Source organism: Equus przewalskii, chromosome 4, assembly GCF_037783145.1.
Source record: "Equus przewalskii isolate Varuska chromosome 4, EquPr2, whole genome shotgun sequence".
NCBI classification, from domain to species: Eukaryota; Metazoa; Chordata; class Mammalia; order Perissodactyla; family Equidae; genus Equus; species Equus przewalskii.
In genome coordinates this window covers 50,039,456-50,062,050 of record NC_091834.1, presented here as the reverse complement: position 1 = coordinate 50,062,050, position 22,595 = coordinate 50,039,456, and the positions used below count along the sequence as shown (strand labels likewise).

The following is a 22,595-nucleotide window of genomic DNA, read 5'->3' as shown; positions in this document are numbered from 1 at the left end:
AGCCATGCTACGAACTAGTTTATAACCGGAGGGGTTGGGCTTAGATAGAAGTATGTGTGGTTTATCTGGAAGAACAGTAGCCAAGGCAGAGTACACAGGCAAAGATACAGTTTGTTGGGTAGACCAGTGGATGGAGAATGAGGAAGTTCTCTTCTTATTGCTTCTAATTTTAGTGATATAGGAAACAAGGTTATCAGCTGATGATGAGAAGAGAAAGGGTTGTGGGAGGTATGACTGAGAAGTGAGTGGCAGAGAGAACAAGATCATTGGAGGTGAGGTGGTCAAGGAACTGGAAGGCAGAGATAACAGAAAGATTTTCGACAGGGATATGAAGATCACAAGAACTGTTAAAAGACCGGTGATGGAGAGACAATGAGCCGTGAGCTAAACTTTTCAAGAAATGAGGGGAAGTCAGATGGATCTCTGTAGATGGCTGCAACAAGGAGAGACACTGAGTGCTGTACTCCCAGGCATGACTTTTAAATTTCTGAAAGTCTTTTTTGAGACGGGAAGAACAAAGATCTGGAAGCAGCATTAAATAGCAAGGAGGACAGCTACCCTACTTCCTAGTCTAGTAGTGCGGGGATTTGATAGATAAACAGCAACCTTATGGAAAGGCTATAAGAGAAGTAGTGTTCTCAAGGGAATCCAAATTTCAGATGCAGCAAGAAGGTGAAGGGAACATTCACATAGGAGGCTGAGGATACATGGGGATTTTGCTGATGACAGATTGGGAGTGCCAGAGAATGGAGAAGAAGAAGGAAGATGAGTGTGAGTCAAATTAGGGGACAAACAAAGCCATACGGAAATGACATTCTGGGTGATGAGGGATGACCTGGGAGTTTTAGGAGAATAAAAATATTCTTATGAGCACATTTTTTTAGTGGGGGGAAAATGTAGGGCTATAAAATTTAACTTTGTTGTCGTCATCATCGTCATCATCAGACTGGTTCAGTGCTTGTCACTTTGAATACAGGTTTGTTCTTTAGTGTAGGTTCTGTCTTCTAGACCACATTTATTACTATTGATCTCCTAGGCTTGAAATAATCTCAGAGGCCTTTTAGTTCATTCCTGCATGTGTATGTGTGTGTGTTTGGTTACTTTTATGGAGGTATAATTTATATATGGTAAGAAGAGAGAGTCACCCTTTTTAGTGTATCATTTGATGAGTTTTGACAAATACGTATACCACCAACACAAGATCAGAAATAGTTCTAACAGCTCTCAAAATTCACTTGTGCTTGTAGTCAACACCTTATTTCTACCTATTTCTTATTTGTTCAAATCTTTTAAAAAGTTTTTCTTATTACTGAGTTCTGAGAGTTCATTACATATTCTAGATACAGGTTCTTTACCTATCATGTCTTTCAAAAACATTTTATCCAAGTCCTTGGTTGTATCTTCATTTTCTTACCAGTGTATTTGGAAGAGCAGATGTTTATATTTTGATAAATTTCAATTTATCAATTTCCTTTTTTAATGGCTTGTGCTTTCGGTTTTGTATCTAACAAATCACTGCCTAACACAAGATCACAAATACTTTTTTAAAGTTTTCTTCTAGGAGTTTTATAGTTTATGGTTTTACGTTTAATTCTATAATCCATTTTAAGTTAATTTTTATGCATAGTGCATGATAAAGGTCAGGATCATTATTTTTTGTATATTGATGTCCAAGTTTTCCAGCACCATTTGTTGAAAAGACTATCTTTTCTTATTTGAATTCCCTTTGCCCCTTTGGCAAAAAATTAGTTGACCATATTTGTGTGGGTAAAACTATGACCTCTCTATTTTATTCCATTGATGTAGTTAATACCACACGTTCTTGATTACTGTTGCTTTATAGAAAGTCTTGAAATTAGGCAGTGTGAGTACTTCAACAGTCTTGAGTCTTCCAATACACGAACATGGTAAATATCTCTACTTATTTAGGTCTCCTTTCATTTCCTTCATCAGATCTTAAATTTTCAACATATAAGTGTTGATTATCTTTTATTAGATTTATACCTAATAATTCCATGCTTTTTGGTGCTATTATAAATATACTTTATAAAGAATTTTACAATAAAAATTCAATTTCCAATTGGTTATTGTAAATATATCAAAATGAAATTGATTTTTTATGTTGGCCTGGATCTGTGATACTCTACTAGAGTTTTTGTAGGATCTTTGGGATTTTCTCTGTTGTGTGCAAGTAGTAAGTTTGGTTTTGTTCCTTTCCAATTCTTACAGCTTTTATTTATTTTTGTCTCCTTATTGCACTGACTACAACTTCCAGTATGGTCTTAAATAGGGGTGGTGAGTGTGAGTACCCTTGACTTTTTCATGATCTTGGGGGGAAACATTCAGTCTTTAAGTCTGATTTAGCTGAACTCTTTTCATAGATGTGCTATGTCAGACTGAGGTGTTCCCTTTTATTCCTAGCTGTCTGAGAATTTTTGTTATTAATGGATGTTGATTTTTTTATTTTTGGTGAGGAAATGTGGCCCTGAGCTAACATCTGTTGCCAATCTTCCCCTTTTTTGCTTGAGGAAGATTGTCCCTGAGCTAACATCTGTGCCAATCTTCCTCTATTTTGTATGTGGGATGCTACTACAGCATAGCTTGATGAGCAGTGTGTAGGTCCATGCCCAGGATCCAAAACAATGAACCCTGGGCCACCGAAATGGAACAAGAGAATTTAACCACTGTGGTACTGGGATGTCCCCAATGGATGTTGAATTTTATCAAATGATTTCTCTGCATCTATTGAGAAAATCCCATGGTTTTCCTTTTTTTTTTTTTAAGATTGGCACCTGAGCTAACAACTATTGCTAATCTTTTTTTTTCCCCTGCTTTCTCTCCCCAAATCCTCCCAGTATATAGTTGTATATTTTAATTGTGGTCCTTCTAGTTGTGGCACATGGGATGCCGCCTCAACATGGCCTGATGAGCAGTGCCATGTCTACGACCAGGATCCGAACCCTGGGCTGCCAAAGTGGAGCCCATGAACTTAATCACTTGGCCACGGGGCTGGCCCCTGGTTTTCTTTTTAAGTCTGTTCATATAGTGAATTACATTGATTAATTTTCTAATGTTGAACCAGCTCTGTATTTCCAGGATAACTTCACTTGGTCGTGATGTATTATTATACTTTGGATATATTGCTGGATTTTATTTGCTAAGATTTTGTTGAGGACTTTTGCATTTATGTTGATGGAGGGTAATGGTTTGTAGTTTTGTATTCATTGTAAGTTCTTCATCTTGTTTTGGTGTCAGGGTAATGCAGGCCTCATAATGTGAGTTGAAAAGTATTCCCTTCTCTAGTTTTTGGAAGATTTTGTGTATAATTCATATTATTACTTCCTTATGTTTTTGGTAGAATATGCCTGACAATCCATCTGGTCCTGGACTTTACCTTGCTGGAAAGTTTTAACTACAAAATCAATTTTTTTAAGGAGATATATAGTTGTTTAGCTTCTCTATTTCTTCTTGAGTAAGCTTTGGCAGTTAGTGTCTTTCAAGGAATTTGTCCATTTGTTTGGAGTTATTGTTGAATTACTGATATTTGTGTCTCCTCTCTGCCCTTCTGTCACCTTCTCTCTCCTTCTCTTTTTCTGAGAACCTGCTTAGAGATTTTATTAATTTTAATGATCTTTTTAAAACAAACAGTTTTTGGTTTCACTGATTCTCTACATTACTTTTCTTTTAAAAATTTTATTGGTTTTTCTCCTCTCATTTTAAAAATTTCCTTCATTCTTCTTGTTTCAGGTTTAATTTATACTCTATTTCTAGTTTCTTAAGGTGGAAGCTTAGATAATAAATTCAAGAAGTTTCTTCTTTTCTAATATAGATATTTAATGCTGCATATTTCCCTTGTGACCTTCTTTTTGACCCATGTGGTATCTATGTTTGTTGTTTAATTTACAAATATGTGGAGATTTTCAATATCCTTTTGTTATTGATTTCTCGATTAATTCTTTTAGTATCATAGAATATACTTTGTATGACTTCAGTAATCATAAATTGGTTGAGATTTATTTCATGGACCAGAATGTGATCTATCTTGCCGAATGTTTCTTGTGTATTTGAAAAGAATAGGTATTCTGTTGTTGTTGGGTGGTTTGTTTTATAAAAACCAATTAATTCAAGTTGGCTGCTAGTTTTGTTCAGGTTCTGTATTCTTACTGATTTTCTTTCTACTTGTTTTATCAAATACAGAGATAGAGGAATATTTAAGTCTCTAACTCTAATTGTGGATTTGTCCATTTCTGCTTTCAGGACTATCAGTTTCTGCATTTGCATTTTTAATCTTTGTTGTTAGGTGCATATGCATTTAGGATTATAACAGCACTCTTTAACACTAAAAATAGTCCTTGTTTTGAAATCCACTTTATCTGACATTAACATAATCACTGCATCTTTCTTTTGATTAGTGTTTGCATGATATATCTTTCCCACACTTTTGCTTTTAACGTATTTGAGACTAGATTTAGACTGATTTTTATTCTCACCAGTATATATTTGTGTCTTGTTTCTTTCCTTTTCTAATCTGATAATCTTTGATCTCTGATTTTTATATAGTTTGTTTTGGTCATTTGCCTTTAATATAATTATTGATACAGATGGATTAAAATCTACCATCTTGCTTGTTGTTTTTTATTTCATTTTTCTTTGTCCTGTTTTTTCTGCATGTTTTTGGACTGAGTATTTTTTGTTTTTTGTAGGAAGATTCACCCGGAGCTAACATCTGTGCCAATCTTCCTCTACTTTGTATGTGGGATGCCTCCACAGCATGGCTGATGAGTGGAGCAAATTCACACTGAGGATCTGAACTTGCAAACCTGGGCTGCCGAAGTGGAGCATAAAGAAATTTAACCAGTCAGCCACGGGGCTGGCCCCCTGGATTGAGTATTTTTTAACTTCCATTTTACTTATTTCCATTATTGGATTATTACTTTTACTGCTTTTTAAAAATGTTTGATCTCATGTGCTAGCATTGGCAGTATACATCTCTAATTACTTGCATTCTATCTTCACATAATAGGTAGGTTGAAGACTCATAACAGTATACTTCCAATTCCACCTTCCCTGCCTTTGAGCTATTGTTGCTATAGATTTTACTTTTATATAGTGTATAAAGGCATGATAAATTTGTGCTATTTTTGCTTTAGACAATTTTCTATTAGTGTCATTAAAAATAAAAAAACTCTTTTGTGTTTACTTTCATTTTAACCATTTCTAGAGATCTTTAATGCTCTGTATAAATCTAAGCTTGTGTCTTATATCATATTCTTTCTGCCTGAAGAACTTCCTTTTACACTTTATAGTGCATGTGTACTGGTAATGAATTCTTTCATCTTTTCTTTGTCTGAAAAAGATGTTAATTTGCCTCATTTTTGAAGGACATTTTTCTTGTGTATAGAATTCTCAGTTGCAATTTTTTTCTTTCAACATGTCTTCTTATTCTCATACTTTCTGATGAGAAATCTGTTGTCAGTTTTACCTTCATTCCTCTATATGTAATGTGCCCTTTTTCTCTGGTTGTTTTTAATATTTTCTTTCTCTCTCTCTCTTTTTTTTTTTTTTTGCTTTTCACTGCCTTGTATATATGTCTATTTTTTTTTAATTATTTATCCTGCTTGGGAATCTCTGAGCTTCTGGAATATGTGCATTTGATGTGCTTCATTATTTTTGGAAAATCATTAACCATCATCCTTCAAATATTTATTCTGTCCATTCTCTCTCTTAACTTCTTCTAGATTTCAGTTGGTGTATGTTAGACCATTTGATATCATCTTATAGCCCTTGGATGCTCTCATCTGTTTCATTCAGTCTCTGTCTCTTTGTATTTCAGTTTAGGTAATTTCTATTGACCTATCATTAAGGTTGCAGATTGTTTTATTTAGCTGTATCATGTCTATTAAAGTAAAAGTTGAGGGCATTCTTCTTTTGTTTCTGTGTATTTGTTTCTAGCATTGTCATTTGACCCTTTCTTATAGTTTTCATATCTCCACTGAAATTCAATATCTGTTCATGCATGTTGACCTCCAATCCTGCTAGAGCCTTTCACATGTTTGTTATAGTGATTTTAAATTTGCTATATGGTGGCTCAACATATGGGTCATCTCTGGATCTATCAGTTGCTTTTTCTCTCGTCAGTAGGTTGTTTTGTTCTTGCTTTTTTGTATTTTTCATTGAATAGTGAGTATCATGTGTAGAACAGTAGAGAGTGAGATAACTACTATTTCTGCTTGGAAATGGGTCTACCTGTCTTCTGCTAGGCTGTTATTGTGGGGTGTTAGGTCAGTCTATTCAGAAGTGAGCAGGGTTTGGGTTTTGCTGTTGCTGTGGGTTCATTAACTATATCCCCGGCTTCAAATTCCTCTAGCATTACCTCCTGTTTGGGGTGGGGTCTTGTTTGCCATTGGTTTTTTTTGTTGTTGTTGTTAAGGAAGATTGGCCCTGAGCTACCATCTCTTCCCTATCTTCCTCTTTTTGCTTGAGGAAGATTGTCCCTAAGCTAACATCTGTGCCAGTCTTCCTCTATTTTAGGAGTGGGATGCTGCCACAGCATGGCTTGATGAATGGTGTGTAGGTCTACACTCAGGATCTGAACCTGTGAACACCAGGCCACCAAAGTGGAGCATGTAAACTTAACCACTACACTACCAGGCTTGCCTTTGCCATTGGATTTTCTTAATGTTTCTGCTCCACCTTGAGCAACAGACCTTCCCTGTGTACCTATACCTCAGAGGGGGTTTCTCTTCATTCTTGCCACTCCCACAGTGGTAAACTGCTGTTCCTTGTTATTTTGATTCTTGTTACCTCATGGGGGAGAAATGCTTTCTGTTTTATTAGTGGAGAACCATGGAGTTATGGAGAAGAATGACTGAGTTGGTACAAATTCTCCCTGCATCTACAATTTCCAGTGGTTCTATACTTTCATGCTGGCTCACCCTTGGACTTTAGGGATTCATTAAAATTTTTAACTGGGTTTGTCTTACTCCTTGTATGGCAGCCCTGGCTTCCTTCTCTTCCCATTAGTAAGCCCATGCTTGTATTGCTCAGATTCCTTCTCTTTTGAAGAGAGTTGTCTTTTCTTGGGCTCTAGACTAGTTGAATACCCTGTGACTTCAGTTCTATGGGCTCAAGACAAATCAAGATTTGTAGTTTACCCAGCCTTTTCTAGTTGATAGGGTAGAAGTGACACTTTTTTCTACATTTCTACATCCCAAGAAGAAGTCAGAAGTAAGTATAATCTTTTAAATAGAAGATTTTTAGCATTTTTCACTTTTTCACATCAGTATGGATGTTGAAACTGTTTTGATCTTGATTATTTTGTATTTATTCTGATCAAAAATAGAGCTTGTTTTATGAAGCTCTGAGCCCAGCCTGTACAATGTCAAAAGAAGACAACTGTACATTCTACAGAAGGTGACTCTACATGAAAGAACCACATCCTTGGGCAGTGAGTTTTCCCCATAGCCACTGGGGTATTCTGCTCACTATTTACTGCCAAATTATGGACATAATGAGTCACAGGCACATTTCTAAATATATCAACAGCCCTGCAAAGTGTTTCAGGGGCACATCCATCAATTATGGTCATGAGAAAGGTCATAATAGTACAGGCTTTCATCATAATTCAGCTCTCCCTCCCCAATCTGCCTTGGGTGTATTGAAATACTGTGATTGTTCAGTTAGAAACAGTGTTCATTTTTGAAGACGACTTACTGGAAATGAATAAAATATCTGAGGGAGGCTACCCCATTTAAAGGCCTACTTCCTCATTCAAAAGCTTTTTGTGTAATAAAAGTATCTCAAAAACTCTTCTGTGAGATTTACCAATCTCATTCCTTCTAAACCATTGATTAGAATCCACAACTTCAACTGAAGAAAAGAGTCTCTGTGGACTTGGATGCCAGCCATTTTCACTGAATTCCTCTCTCATACACTCCTGTTAATAACAAAAACATTGTTAATAAAACTGCTGTGTCCCTTCTTTCCAGCATGGTGGGTTTTTCTGAAAATACAACCCTGGCAGCCTCAGACAATCTATAAAGTCCTCTGACATTTTAATGTGGCTATAAAATAGGGTGGAATCTTATAGAAAGCTACCCAAAAAATTAACCTTGGATAAAAGAAAATTGTTCTGAATCCCATTTCTGTGAATAGTGTTCACTTCATACCAAAAACAATGATCCTGGCATTTTTCCACAGCCTATGTAAATAAAATCAGATAACAGGGATTAGGAAATCAGAAAAAACTTCAAAATTAAATATCAAAAGATCTTCTAAAGCCAATACTCTTAACCTAACATTTTTTAGTTTTATTATCTCCTTGGTAAACTGTAATTTAAAGCAGTTCATGCTTTCCTTTGCTGACTTTTAGTCCAAAATCATATGGATTTGTTAAACCTCAGGAGATTATTTATTAAAATGGTTAGTTTCCATGTTCTGCCCAGGTTATGGCATATCAGTTTTCCCCTAAAGATTAAGGGTCATATTTTCCATGTGCTATTTAGATAGACAAAGAATTCCAAAAAGAAGTTGCATTTCTTTCTTGCCTGCTTATAATTTGAAACTCATACATTTCCCCCTCCAATTAATTTGGAGTCTTTTTTGTTTACAGCACTTCATCACCTGTTATACATTCTGCACGGATTTGTACTAATGATGAGTGATGAGGTTCTTAAACTACTAAGTTTATGATCACCCACAGCTCTGTGAAGATCTGGAAGCACATCATAAGTCTTTTGACACAAAAGTAGAATATATTTACTTTGGAAGAACAGCAACATTAGTGAAGACCAAACCATTTGGATATATTTTTGTTTGTACTAGAACTAAATTAATCAAACCAGAAAAAAATTGCCTAGCAACATCTGACATTAAAAAGATTCCATAACAAAAACTAATCCACATGGAGGATAAGAGAGAAGACAGCTCAAGCCTTGTCTAGATAAGAGTCACAGTCTGTAAATGGAGCTGCCTTTAACCCTAAAGAGAGAAGGTAGGAAAGAAATTAGAGTTAGATACAGAGGAAGAACTAAGTTAATGTAGGCTAACATATATTGAGTGCCTACTAGATGTCAGATCTTGCACTAGGAGCATTATGTATATCTCATTTAATTCTCACAAAACCGACTATCTCCATTTACAGATAAGCAGAGCAATGTAATTAAAGACTAGCCAACTCATAAAGCCCAGCATCTGTCTTTTTAGATTCTTACTAGATTCTTTTCACTTATAGGAACCTAGACAAATGGATTATCTTCAAATTGTAGCCAGAAAGAGATGTACTTTGGAAATAGATATTTTTACATGTTTGAAGTGGAAAGACTTACTCAGAAAGTTAATTAGAATGTTCAATTTTTCAAACTTTTTAATTGATCGAGTTCTTTTTATTGAAACAGACACATTGGTGGTGGGCCATGTTCAGGCAGTCTTCTGGGGAGGCAGCACTGATGGGCGATGCTGGCCATGGCTACTGTCACTTTGTGGGGAGAGTATTGGGAGAGTGAGAACCAAGAAGTGATGTTTGGGCTGGGGTTGGAGAGTCTTCCAAAAAATAAACTTTAAATCTTGTAAATCTCAGAATTAAAGTTATTTTCTTTGTACTAAAAAAACCATAGAGAGAGATCAAGACTGATTTATAGTAGAGGAAATAAGATAGCAGCTAAAAAACAAATGAAAGAAATTTTAAGATGTAGCATTCTACCAGGGCAAGGGATTGGGGGATATATTATCAATGTATTAATATGAAGGCATGCTTTAGTAGTTGATGGAAACCAGCAATGGTCAATATTTGATGGCATAGATGACCTGGTTTCTGAGACATTTGATTTATAGGATGTTGGTTTCTTTTTGGTTGTGTGAGGCCATGGAGAAAGTATGCATCCAGTGAAAAATGGGAATTTTGTGTGAGTTTCACACTGCTGGTAATCTGCATGCTCAATCTTTGTCATTTTATTTGTTCATGAATCTTTTGTTATTTTGCTTCAAGAATGATTTGGCAAGCTGTAGGGTCTTTTCTATACGGCAACATTGCTGAGAATGCTGGTAGAATATGGGGAGAATATGCCAGGGTAGAAAGTAATGACCTGTTCAGGGCTTTCTGAAACTGTGACTATGATTAGCTTTCAACATGTAATCAACCATCTTGTGACTTGCATGGTTTAGACATTTACATGGCTTTTGTGGTTGGTTACATTTTTGGTGTGTGGGTATGTATGTTTGAGTGTGTGTAGGTTTTTTTCTCCTGTGTGCCATGATCCAACCCATTCAGCACCCTGTAGATTTTTACCTCCGCAGTCTCAGGGGATTATAATACTCAGAAAAAATTAAAAAGGAGGAGAGAATCCTTCAAATTACAGCCTCTCCAGTAGGCTTGGCTCTTCTCTGCCACCCATGACCTCTCTCCTAACAGGTTACTGTGTTCTCTTTAGAGTGAACAAAACTAGGCTTCCCTTCAGAACTCTTTATCCAGTCTACCTGGAGCTGTCAAGAAGGTCATGTTATCCAGGCCAGAAAGAAAAATCAGAATGAGATAAGAGTGGGATCTTAGAAATGCTTAATGAGTTTAATTCTGTTCTTCAAATTTGGCAGGGAAAAATTTTGTCTTTTTTGGCAGAAAGGGAGGACATCCTTTATGTTCATCTTTGGACTGAATCCATCAAGAATGAACAGCCTAGGGGCTGGCCCCGTGGCCGAGTGGTTAAGTTCGCGCGCTCCGCTGCAGGCGGCCCAGTGTTTCGTCAGTTCGAATCCTGGGCGCGGACATGGCACTGCTCATCAGACCACGCTGAGGCAGCGTCCCACATGCCACAACTAGAAGGACCCACAACGAAGAATACACAACTATGTACCGGGGGGCTTTGGGGAGAAAAAGGAAATAATAAAATCTTTAAAAAAAAAAAAAAAAAAAAAAAAGAATGAACAGCCTAATGAATTGGCTCCCTAAGAATCACTTGGCCTAACTTCTAACAGTATTATGAAATATATATATTCTTTCTACTGAATCTCCTCAGCTTCAGTCTGTCTTCCCTTATCTGTCTTTGCACTTTTTCTCCCCTGAAAACATACCCAAAGACATATCCCTAGTAGATGAAACATTCCCCCCTGGGTCAGTGGTCTCAGGGATGCAACTCTCCCGTTCCTGTATCGCTCAGTTATCTGTAAGTCCTCCTGGCTGGCTTCCTAGGTGCTTTGGTAGGAATTAGCCTCAAGGAATCTGGAATTCTCAAATCCAGCCCATGAATATTATTTAGTTATCGAGTTTATCAAGTCCAAGAGAAAAACAGAGTTATGATAGTCTTCTAGCATGTTTTTAAAAAATTCCACAGGATCTGAAACAGACATATTATTCTCACGAGGAAAAGGTGCTTTTACTTTTATATGTATTATAAGTAAAAATAGTTTTGTATAATCAGAGATCTAGAAGAGTTTTATCTTTAAAAAGGAAAAAACAACATTTAAAAGTGTTTAGTGATGTTGTCTAAGAATCCTGGGTTTTTTATTCTCCTGCCCTCTTTATCATTTATTATCATTACTTATTTTGTGGTAGTAATTCTTATCATAAGATCTACCCTCTTAGCAAATTTTTAAGCATCCAATACAGTCTTTTTAGCCATGGGCACTATGCTGTACAGTAGATCTCTAGGACTTACTTGTCCTGTACCTCTGGATCTTAGTACCCTTTGACTAACACTTTCCCATTTCTCCCTCCCTCCAGCCCCTGGCAACCACCATTCTACTCTCTGTTTCTATGAATTTGACTATTGTAGATTCCTTGTATAAATGTATGCTGTAGTATTTTTCCTTCTGTGTCTGGCTTATTTCACTCAGCATAATGTCTTCCAGGTTCATCCATGTTGTCACAAATGGCAGGATTTCCTTCTTTTTAAAGACTGAATAAACGTATACTATATTGTATGTATGTACTACACTTTCTTATCCATCCTTCTGTTGATGGACATTGAGGTTCTTCCATGTCTTGGTTATTGTGAACATTGCTGCAATGAACATGGGAGTGCAGATCTCACTGCGAGATACTGATTTCAATTCTTTTGGATGTACACCCAGAAGTGGAATTGCTGCATTGTATGGTAGTCCTAGTTTTAATTTTCTGAGGCATTCTCATACTGTTTTCCACAGTGGCTGTACCAATTTACCTTCCCACCAAAGTGCACAAGGGTTCCCTTTTTTCCACATCCTGGGTTTTGAAGGTTACTCAGAGGAAAGTATCATCACAGCTTATTATAACTGATTTCAATAGAAACTTGGACATTTTGGAGTAAATATTTGATATGTGGAAAATATTTTTGAAGCTTTACATTTAGATAGAATCTCTGGATACAGTGGTTGATTTCTTATGAACCAGTTGTGAGAAGGCCTTATTTACAGTAGGACCAGCTGTATGTCAGTGTTTGGGTCAGGCAATTCCAGGTAGAACTGGAAAGGAGGCGGAGTTTGGTCTTGTTGTCCCTGGCTGCTGCTTCATGCATCCTTCTGCTCACCCTTCTTAGTAGCACATCCTCTTCCTTCAGTAATCCGAGAGCTTCACACTGAAGTGTCATAGAAAAGGTGATGGATAGCACGATCCGTCGGGTATAACTGTGGGGCCCAAGGATCTTCTCCAGGTCAGGATTTGGACCTTTCTTATTCAGACCTACCTCTTCAGAGGCCTTGTCACCAACTAAAGATTTTTCTGGAAGTGTGTGTGTGGGCGCACACAAAAGAGAAACGAGGTGCGGGGAATGGAATGGTGCCTGTGATCTTCAGACCCAAGTGTTTCATAGGTGATTCCTGCTTATTATCTTTCCATATTCTTCACACTCAAACACCCCTGGAGTGTAGATTTGTTAAGCACAGTACCACAGGAATGTTGGTTTTCTGTTTACTTGTTCTAAATTGACTAGGGGCTAATTCCACCTGGAATCCTGAATTTTCAAACATTGCTGAGCTGTTAGGGCAATGGCTTGGTTGGTGAGGACATGCCCAACAGGGCAGACCCATTCTCCCTGTCTGCAGGCCTTCCTTAATCCCTACAGCTGAGGACTTGTGTTGTGGGGAAGGGAAGTCTCCCTTTGGAAAATGTTTCAATAATTACATTGTATTCCTTAGTCATTGACTCTCCTTTGCTTTGGAAGTAGACACACTGTCATATCGATGCTGAAGGCCTTTTTAGTGGGTCTCATAAAGGCTACTCATTTTGCTCCTTATGATAAAAGGAATACAAATTCAACTCAGAAAATTCGAATAACACCAAAGAATGAAAAAAAAAAAGAGATACTTATAATCTAACTACCCAGAGATAATTTTTCTTAATATTTTGGTGACTATCTTTCCAGTCCTTTTAAGAAAGGGATGTGTGCATATGTGTGTGTGTGTGTATGTAGAGAGGGAGTGGGTAGGCGGGGGTGGTGATATATATTTGTCATAGAGCTTTGTAGCCTCTTTCATCTTTTAGCTCATTGTCAACATTTCCCCATGATAATTATATTTTCCATAATAATAAATATTCCAACCGGGGCAATTTTCACCGCTGGAGGACATTTGGTAACATCTGAAAACAGTTTTTGCTTCTGGCATCTACTGAGTAGATGCTGCTAAAGCTAGGGATGCTGCTAAACATTCTACAGTGCACAGGACAGCCCCCACAACAAAGAATTATGTAGTCCAAAAAGTCAACAGTGCTGAGGTTTAGAAACCCTCCTTTATAACGCAATTTTAAATAGCTACCTATTATTCTATCCTAGGATGAAATTATCCATTGCTCCATTGATGGATATTTAGATTGTTTCCAAATTTTTTGCTATCATAAACAAACTGTCAAATATTCTTGATGACACATATTTGTGTATATTTCTGCTTAGATTGAACCAGAAAATCTCTTAGACATGAAAATTGGTGGTATCAAAAGAAATGTACTTTTTGAGCCTTTAATCAATGTTCTCAAATTTTTCTCTGGAAAGTTGATTTCAATGAATAGTTCCACTGGTATAAAATCCCTATCTTTATGCCTTTTTCGTTACTAATGCCTGCCTTCTTAGAATGTCTCACAGTTTGTTTGAAGGAACTTTTTAGCTTTTGCTCGATTCACACAAGATCCATCAGAGAGGGACAGGCAAAATTAGGTAGCATCTGTGGGGCCCTGGCTTCACTCTGAGCATTCAAAGAGAATTCTGAGGAACAAGCAAGGTATCAGCAGAGGTTTGTAATGCTCTTTTTAATTCCTGATCTACCATTTGACTAAGCGGATTGAGTGTCTAGAGTTTGTGATGGCCAATGGACAGAAAGCAAAATGATTTAGACAGAATTTACATACGGGCCTTTGTCAGACCAAAATCTAAACCATCAGATTAAAATGGAATGAGATGTATCAAGTGCTTGGCATAGAGCCCGATATGTAATAAATGCTGAATACATTTTGGCTGTTATTACTATTTTAGACTTAAAACAGTAAGTTCTCTGACTTCTTCAGATTTTCTTTCTGTTAGGTTGGGCAGCAAACCCACTGTGGACATCCCTTCATTATTCCTGTGGTCACTGACTATCCTTTTAGGCATGACGGCTCCCTTTGGTAAGAGCCTGCATTGCTAAGCTCAGGTTCAAATCACCAATATGTGCAGCTGAGCTTGGAAAATGTTGATCACAAAACAAAACATCTAGCTTTTTAGAAAAGGCATCCTCCTATGACATCGCATCATATATTCACAAAAAAGACCAAGTGAATATAGGTATGTTTTTCCACTTCTACTTCTACTAAAAAAATTAGTCATATTTTTATCTTTATTCCTTCAAATTATTAATTTGTATTGTTGTCTGATTGTTTTTCTTTACATTTCTTTTTATCAGGAACCAGGCATAGGTTTATCATATCAATATTGACTAAAAATTCAGTTTGGTGTTAAACTTTTTACGTACCGTATTCATAGTGTTTTTCCAAGTGTATCTTGATCTGTGCTCAGATATCTGTAAAACACCTTTTTAGTTGCCTGGAGGGGTACACATATCCTTCCAATTTCCACTAAACTCAAATTCCCTTGAGGGAATGGTTCCTGCCTTTTCATCTCTGTGCCCTGTGCCCAGCACTGTGCCTGATGTATCATAGGTGCTCAGCTCATGTTTATTGAAACAAACTGAATATGAGACATTCCTCAGCATCTGTAATATCACACCTTATAAAGGGTTAAATAAAATGAAGAAAAATATTTGTTTAGTTTTCCTTAGCTCATTGAATCATTCTTTGTATTTTCTTTTTTATTTTTAATCAGTCTTCCTTATATTCTGGGGCTAGGCAGGCAGTGGAATGTCGTAAAAAATTAGACTGATCCTTTGGCTGTCTTAGATTTAACCAGTTGTGTTTACATTTGACCTCTAAGATCCTTTTAAAGATACTGTTAAATAGGAGGTACAGTACTTCAGTGTGTTTATGCTGTTTTTCCTTAAAGGATGAGGGGGCACTGACCACACACAGACAAATTGTTTTCTCAGTCTTCTGCTGTAAAGTAGATTGCTATCGCTGTTTTCAGAAAAAGGAGGCAGTATAATTCCAAAGAGTTCAAATTGTTATCTCATCAGAATTACTGCATTGCCTAATCTTGCACAATAAACAAGGTTCACTTTGCACTGCAGAGACTCTTGAGAGGGTGTTGTCCCTTCCTTGAAGCAGCTTTTCTAGAGACATGAATAGTATTTTTTCATGTCACCAGAATATTTGTCAGTTGCTACTTGCAAGGTTGAGAAACGATATTAACATTGGGATCTTGAGCCTCACCAAATCTCGATCCATTGCCTAAATGCAAAGTATGTAGAGAGCCTGCTTGGTACAAGATCAGTTCTGCGCATTTGTTAACTCTGTGGGACGAATGTTGTTCATTCACATTTTGCATCGAGCACCGTAGTGGCAATAAGCTTCTGTGGACACACTTTACCGGGTTTCTTTCTATTCCTGGGGTACTTACACTTTTTAAATCGTGGATACTACTAACTTTCATCGAATGCTCTTTCTGCACCTATTGGGATGATTAGATTTCTCTCCTATAATCTGTTTATGTGTTGAATCATTGATTTTTCTAATATTGTGCTAACCTTCCACTCCTGGGATAAACACAAATTGGTCACGATGTTTAAAGTGTTGTATTCATTGCTGGGTTTGGTTTGCTAGCATTTTATTTCGCTGTATATATGTTCAAGAGTGAGTTTGGCCTCTAATTTTCCTTTCAGTTAGGGACCTTCTCTGGTTTTGGTCTTAAATTTCTACTAGTTTCGGAAAATGAGTTGGGTCGTGTTCTTTTTCTGTTTTCTGGATTAACGTTTGTAGGATTCAGATTTATGGACCTTAAAATGATTGTTAGACCTTGCCTGTCACATGATTTAGTCTTGGTGTTTTCCTTGTGAGATGACTGTAAAATATTGATCAATTTTATTAATTTTAGTGTTTCAGTATTTTCATTTCTCCTTGAATTTATTTTGTTAAATTATTTTTAAAAATTTATTCATTTCATCTAAGTTTTCAGATTTAGTGATATGTTTATTTGGAATATCCTCTTAATAACATTTTAATCCCTGTTATTATCACCTCCTTTTCATTTCCAATGTTTGTGAATTTTCTTTTTCTTAATCTTAGCAGAGTTTTTTATTTGTCTTTTTTTAAAACAACTTTTAGACATTTGATATCTCTATTGTATCTTTGTTTTCTATTTAATTTTTACTCATTTCTGTTTTTCTTGGTTTCTTTTTACTACTTTCTTTGGATTTGGTCTGTTATGTTAAGTTGAATGCTCAGTTTATTGCTTTTCAGAATTTTACATTATAAAATTTCTTAAGGCAATCAATGACTGCTTTAGCTATGTTCTACAAGTTTTGATATGTACTACTATATTTCATTATCTTTCAGTTCTAAATGTTTTAAAAATTTGTATTAGGATTTTTATTTATTTGAAGTATGTTTTTAATTTCCAAGTGTATGATAGTTTTTAATTATCTCTCAATTATTGGATTCAAGTCAGGTAATGCTGTCTGCATGGTATAAATCCTTTAAAGTTTTTTTGGCGCTTGCTTTCTAGCAACTTCTATATTTTTTTCTTTATGCATGAAAAATTTATTAGGTATAATGCATTTTATATGTCCATTAGATGAAAATAAGTAATTATGCAGTTCAAATCTTCTGTAGATTTATTAATATTTTTGTCTGCTTGATCTATTAATTATTGAGGATTTTAAAAAATCTCCCACTGTAGTGATGGATTTATTAATTATCATTTTATAGTTCTGTAAATTCTTGCTTTATGTATTTTGATCTATATTATTAATTGAATGCAAGTTTAGAACTTTTGTAGAACCTAGTGAGTTATTATATCGTGACCAGATCTATTCTAGTAATGTTTTATCTTACTCTGTGTTTTATTTTACATTAATTTAGCGAATCCACTTTTCTTTTGGCTTATGCTTGCCTGTTATATCTTTTTCTATTCTCTTACTTTTAGAGCTCACTTTATCGTTTTTTAAAAATGGTACAATTCAATGATTTTAGTAAATTTATAGAGTTGTACATCCATCACAACAATCTGGTTTTGGAATGTTTTTATGACCCCCAAAATTTCCTTCATGACCATTTGCAGTTAATTTCTGCACCCGTTCCCAGCTCACAACTGATCTGCATTTTCTTTCTGTAAATTTGCCATTTTGGACATTTAATATAAATGCAGTCATTTGCATCTGGTTTTTTTGACTCAACATAATTTTTTGACGTTCATCTATTTTGTAGCATGTTCGCTTCTTTTCATTGCTGAATATTATTCCATTTCTGCATGCATATCTTTTCTTCGCTTCAATGTTCTATATTATTATTTATCCTGCTTACAATTCACTGGGATTCCTGAATCTAAAACTCTCCAAAAATTCTGCAAAATTCTCATCCATCATCTTTTTGAATACTACCTTCTAGTCTATTTTCTCTTTTTTGTGTTACTGGAACTCTGATATTCATAGATATTAGGCCTTCTCATTTTATCACTCACAATCTTTAACTTGTTACCGTATTTTCTATCTCATTCTATATTCCGGACAATTTCTTCAGATTTTTCTATCAGTTCACTTGTGTTCTCATCTTCTAGTTCTACTTTATTGTTTAACCTATACATTGAGTTTTTATATTTAAATATATATTTTTTCATTTCTAGAAGTTTTATGCATTTCTGTGTCTGAACTCCCTGGTTATTCTATTCTTAATTATACATTATTTCTGCAAACATGAAACACACTTATTTTGTATTTGGTGTCAGATCATTCCAATATCTGAAATTTTTGGACATCTAATTCTGCTATTATTTCTGATAATTCTCACTCATGCTGCCCCATTTCTTTGTTTGCATTGTCATGTTTGACTTTGAAGTCATGGTCCTTGATTTAATGAATTCTCTGTGGTCTGATTGTAAGTGTATTGCTTCAGAGCATGTGCTTTTGTTTCTTCTTGGCAGGTGTGGTTTATAGTTTACTCAAGTAGTGGAGCCAGGTAACTGTAGAGGGAAATGATATTACCACTATCAGACATGAATTGTTTTTCTTCTTCTTCTTTCTTTCTTCTTCTGTCATTTTCATGTTTTATAGACACAGTCCAGGAATGCTAATACTGTATCTAAATTTTTCCCTTTTAAAAATTTTGTTCACTTTTTTCATCTCTTAACGTTTTTAGTTACCAGGAAGAAGAAATTTAAGATTTTTAAGCCAACTGAGGGGATTTGAGGTCAAGTGTGTAATGGTAAATGCCTTAAATAGTTGGTTTTGAATGTCTTTAACTAAAGGCCAAAACTTGATGATGAACAAATGAAGCAAACACTTGTTTCTCCACTTTATAGGGCATGGCTAAGGACTCTGCAGTGTCTTCTTTTTATATCCTGAATGTTGTAATGGATGATGTCATCAGAAAATTATCTTTCTGCAAGGAGAGGTATTAGCCCTTGGATGTTACTCAACCCACCAGCTAATTAAATCCTTATTTTTCTATCTCTTTTCTTCTCTTTCCAAAATTGTATAAATCATTCAAATAGAGTATACACATATTTTGTAGGCCTTATTGTTAGGGACATCATATGACCAAGTAGTTTCTTTCACCCACTTATCCATATATAGCAAAAACAGTATTTTATACATGGATTGTAAATTATATTTTACAGTAAAAAGAAGCAGAAGGACAGCATTAAATCTGAGTCAGATCACAGCATTTCCTGTTACTTACTTATACGAGACATGTGTTTCAGTACTTTTCCAATACATTTCAGAGTTTCTTCTGGGGGAAGACATTTCTATGCTTAAGGTGCTATCATTATCTATCTCTGGGTTAGGGACTGCTACAGTTAATACATTTAAAGCCAATGCTGTCATATTTGTAGTCGTGATTTTAAAACAATTAACATAAATGATTTTCTTCCTCTAAAATCATTCTTCCAAAAACCTAAATTATTTTCATGAGCATGGGGATTTTTCTTTCCTGTGTGAAAAAAATGTCTGGCTCATTATAGGAGTTGAATAAACTTTTGTAGTATAAATGAATGAATGTGCCACTTTTGATCTGGGAATTCATGTTATGTATTTTATCTGATGCCACAATTTTAGAGTCATAACTTCAAATTCTGTGGTCTCAGGAAAAATACTTTTTAATTCAAATAGCTATTCTTCACAATATTTATAGTAGTAGGTGGTGAGGTTGGTGTTGAGAGACCCTGCCTTTTATGGCATCCCAAACCAGCATTGAGGCTACATGTAGAACTTGGGTGTGGTCCTAGTCCAAATTGGTTTCCTCCAAACCAAAAGAATATGTAAATTTGGATGTGTGTTCAAATTTATTCATGAGACTGATATTAAAAATTATATTTAAAATTTTCAAGGGTACCAGTGAAAAGGGATTTAATTTTTTTTTCGGTCCATTTAGCAATGTATTTGCCATCTTTTGGGGGGCAAGGCAGGATGGAGAGTATAGGTCACTGGCAATTTCAGTTCCTGGAAGTGAAAATGTCAGAGGCCAAACCATCTTGGACTGGGGACAATCACCACGACTGACACTTTATTTATACAAATACAGTCAGGTATCCACCACCAATCCAAAATCTGAAATAAAACCACCGCTGACGTAATCTGTCTGAATGCAGATTACTGGGTCCTGCTATGTTACTTTTTCAGTTTAGTAATGTGAATAAAGGCAAAGTTCATTTGACTATGACTTGAATAGAAAGAAGAAATGGTTTTCTGAAAAGAGAAGATTGTATTAGATTGTAATGGACAGAGAATTATTTAAAGTGGACTAGCAATATTTTGGGGAATATATTGTAGCCACCTTTGGTTGGGCAAGTTCCTCCACTTTATCTTCCAGTTCTTCAGCTGTACCTATCATGATAGTCAATCAATCTATTAAATTATATTTTTAGAAATCTTTTGTTTTTCAAGGCAGCATCTCTACTTGTTTTTTGTTTGCTTTTTTATGAATCCCCTCTTCCCATGTTTCTTCTTTCCAGTATTGCCTCTGACTCTTTGAGGATATTTTGTATGCTTACTGTCAAAGTCTTGCTTTTGGTCTGTTAATTTTGCCTTAGTAAACATATTTTTTTCTTTTAATGACTGTGCTCCTAAGACATCACATTGCTCTTCCCTTTGAGTTCATGTTGCCCAGGGCACATTAGGTACCTTGGATAGTGACGTGTGTGAGGGTGAGCCTCTTGATGAGTTTAGTTGGTGGAGTTGTCATTGTTATTTTTCCCCTAGGAGAGGTTTTATTTTTTTTATTTGCTTGAGAAAGATTAGATTAGCCCTGAGCTAACATCTGGGCCAATCTTCTTCTACTTTATTTGTGGGTAGCTGCTACAGCATGGCTGATGAGTTATAGGTCTGTGCCCAGGATCTGAATCTGCAAACCTGGGCCACTGAAGCAGAGTGTGCCAAACTTAACCACTACACCAGAGGGCCGGCCCCTAGATGGGCTTTTTAAGAAGGCTCTTGGGATGGGAGAAGGACCAAGTGGGAGGATGGGAGGAGAAAATTCTCAGGAGTGGACAGATTTGCTTATTCACATTGTTAACACTTCACCTCCCAGGCTGGCTAACTGTGCCCTAATTATCCTCTGCCACCTCCAGCAAGCACTGGAGTGGCTTCTGGTTTCCTGCTTCATTGTGGTGATGCATAGGGCAATGATCTGCTCAGAGAAATGGAGGAGAAAATGCCACACAAATGTCCATCTCTGCCCCAACTGCTGTGTCTTTGAATCTCAAGCGTTGCCTGAATTCTAGCGGAAGAAGTTGGAAAGCTGGGAGGTCACTGGATGACTCAGTGCTGTGGCTGGACCTCAAGTGTAGCAAGGAACAAGGAAGTGGATCTTTGTGCAACACATATCACTACTTCCTGGTCTTTCTTATCAGTGAATTGGTTCTTGAAAGACTCCCATCCCTGTTCCTCTATTTCATTACCCTTACCTGCGCAGCATAATTCATCCTGCCTGGGATGAAAAAACAATTCGAGAAATCTTCTCTAGGACCTTTGCCTTCATTGTCCCATGGTCCACAGGGGGTTATGTAATTACTAGTGGGTCTTTTGTCTTTCATCATTAACGTTCCTATCTGATGAGTAATCCATTTTATTTTTTAGGCAGCTGATGTGGCAGTCATATCAACATGCAGTTATAGAAACTAAGCGTCTGTAAGTCCTTTGATAAATATTTGTGAAGTTTCAAAATCCTCACATCTGATCAGTATAAGTCAGTCTGCAAGACAGTCTCCTAGGAAAGCCATTTGGAGACACAGTAGTGCTTTCTTGCCATGGGAACTTCCTCATGGGGGTGAAGCGTAGGGAACTCAGAATCTTCAGCAAACAAAAATTAGCCTTCACAGGAAGCAGACATTTTCAGACTGATACTAATATTTATTGAGATCAAACATTAAAAGCCTCATTTTTAGGAGTGGGAGACTTGGGGAATCAAGTCTGGTTTAAGTCTGTCTAAACAAGAGTCTAGAAGTGAAGTCTCTGTAGTTTGCCCTCCTATTCTCATAGAACAGAGGCAAAAATTCTATATAACGTTTTATCATGAAGAAGAAAAATTTAAATCAAGGTTATATAAATTTAAAACTACAAATATGCAAGATAAATATATTTTTAAAATAACTATAACCTTTGGAATATTTTCCTGAATTTTGAACATGGACAAAAACATCCCCCTTTTTAATTCAAGCCCTCCCTGAAACTAGCGAACTTACGAGCTAAAAAGAAAAGATAGTAGAAAGTAAAATCCCAACTGGATCAACCGAATGGGCTGGACTCAGTAGTATAAAATTAGAAAATGGCTTTATCTTTCTCCAACCATTTTTGAAAACGCCTGTCAGATATTCCTTCCTTGCACCTGGATGATATTTTCTGGAAACTTTCAGTTTCATTATTAAGGTTGTAAAAGAGCAGTCTGATCTAACCTGAACTTCTCATATCCAGTTTAAAGCTTTTCTCTTTCTCTTGGGGCTGATCCAGAAGGTTGGGAAGGGTTGTGGTGGGTCTCCTCTTTCTTGCTTCGCATCTTCCTGACTTGCCATCCTTTGCTCTGGATCCTTCAATGTTGGGTGGGACAGAGGAGTACC

At 36.2% G+C, this 22,595-nt stretch overlaps 1 long non-coding RNA gene across 2 annotated transcripts in view; it reads left to right on the top strand.

Annotated features, from left to right (window-relative positions):
* The window catches only part of LOC139082814 (uncharacterized), a 68,823-nt gene extending 62,903 nt beyond the window's left edge, over nucleotides 1–5,920 (top strand). For both annotated transcript variants that reach the window (XR_011539072.1, XR_011539073.1), the window contains one exon: nucleotides 4,704–5,920. This is a non-coding gene — a long non-coding RNA (uncharacterized lncRNA). The remainder of the gene's footprint in view (nucleotides 1–4,703) is intronic.
* Nucleotides 5,921–22,595: the final 16,675 nt, after the last annotated feature.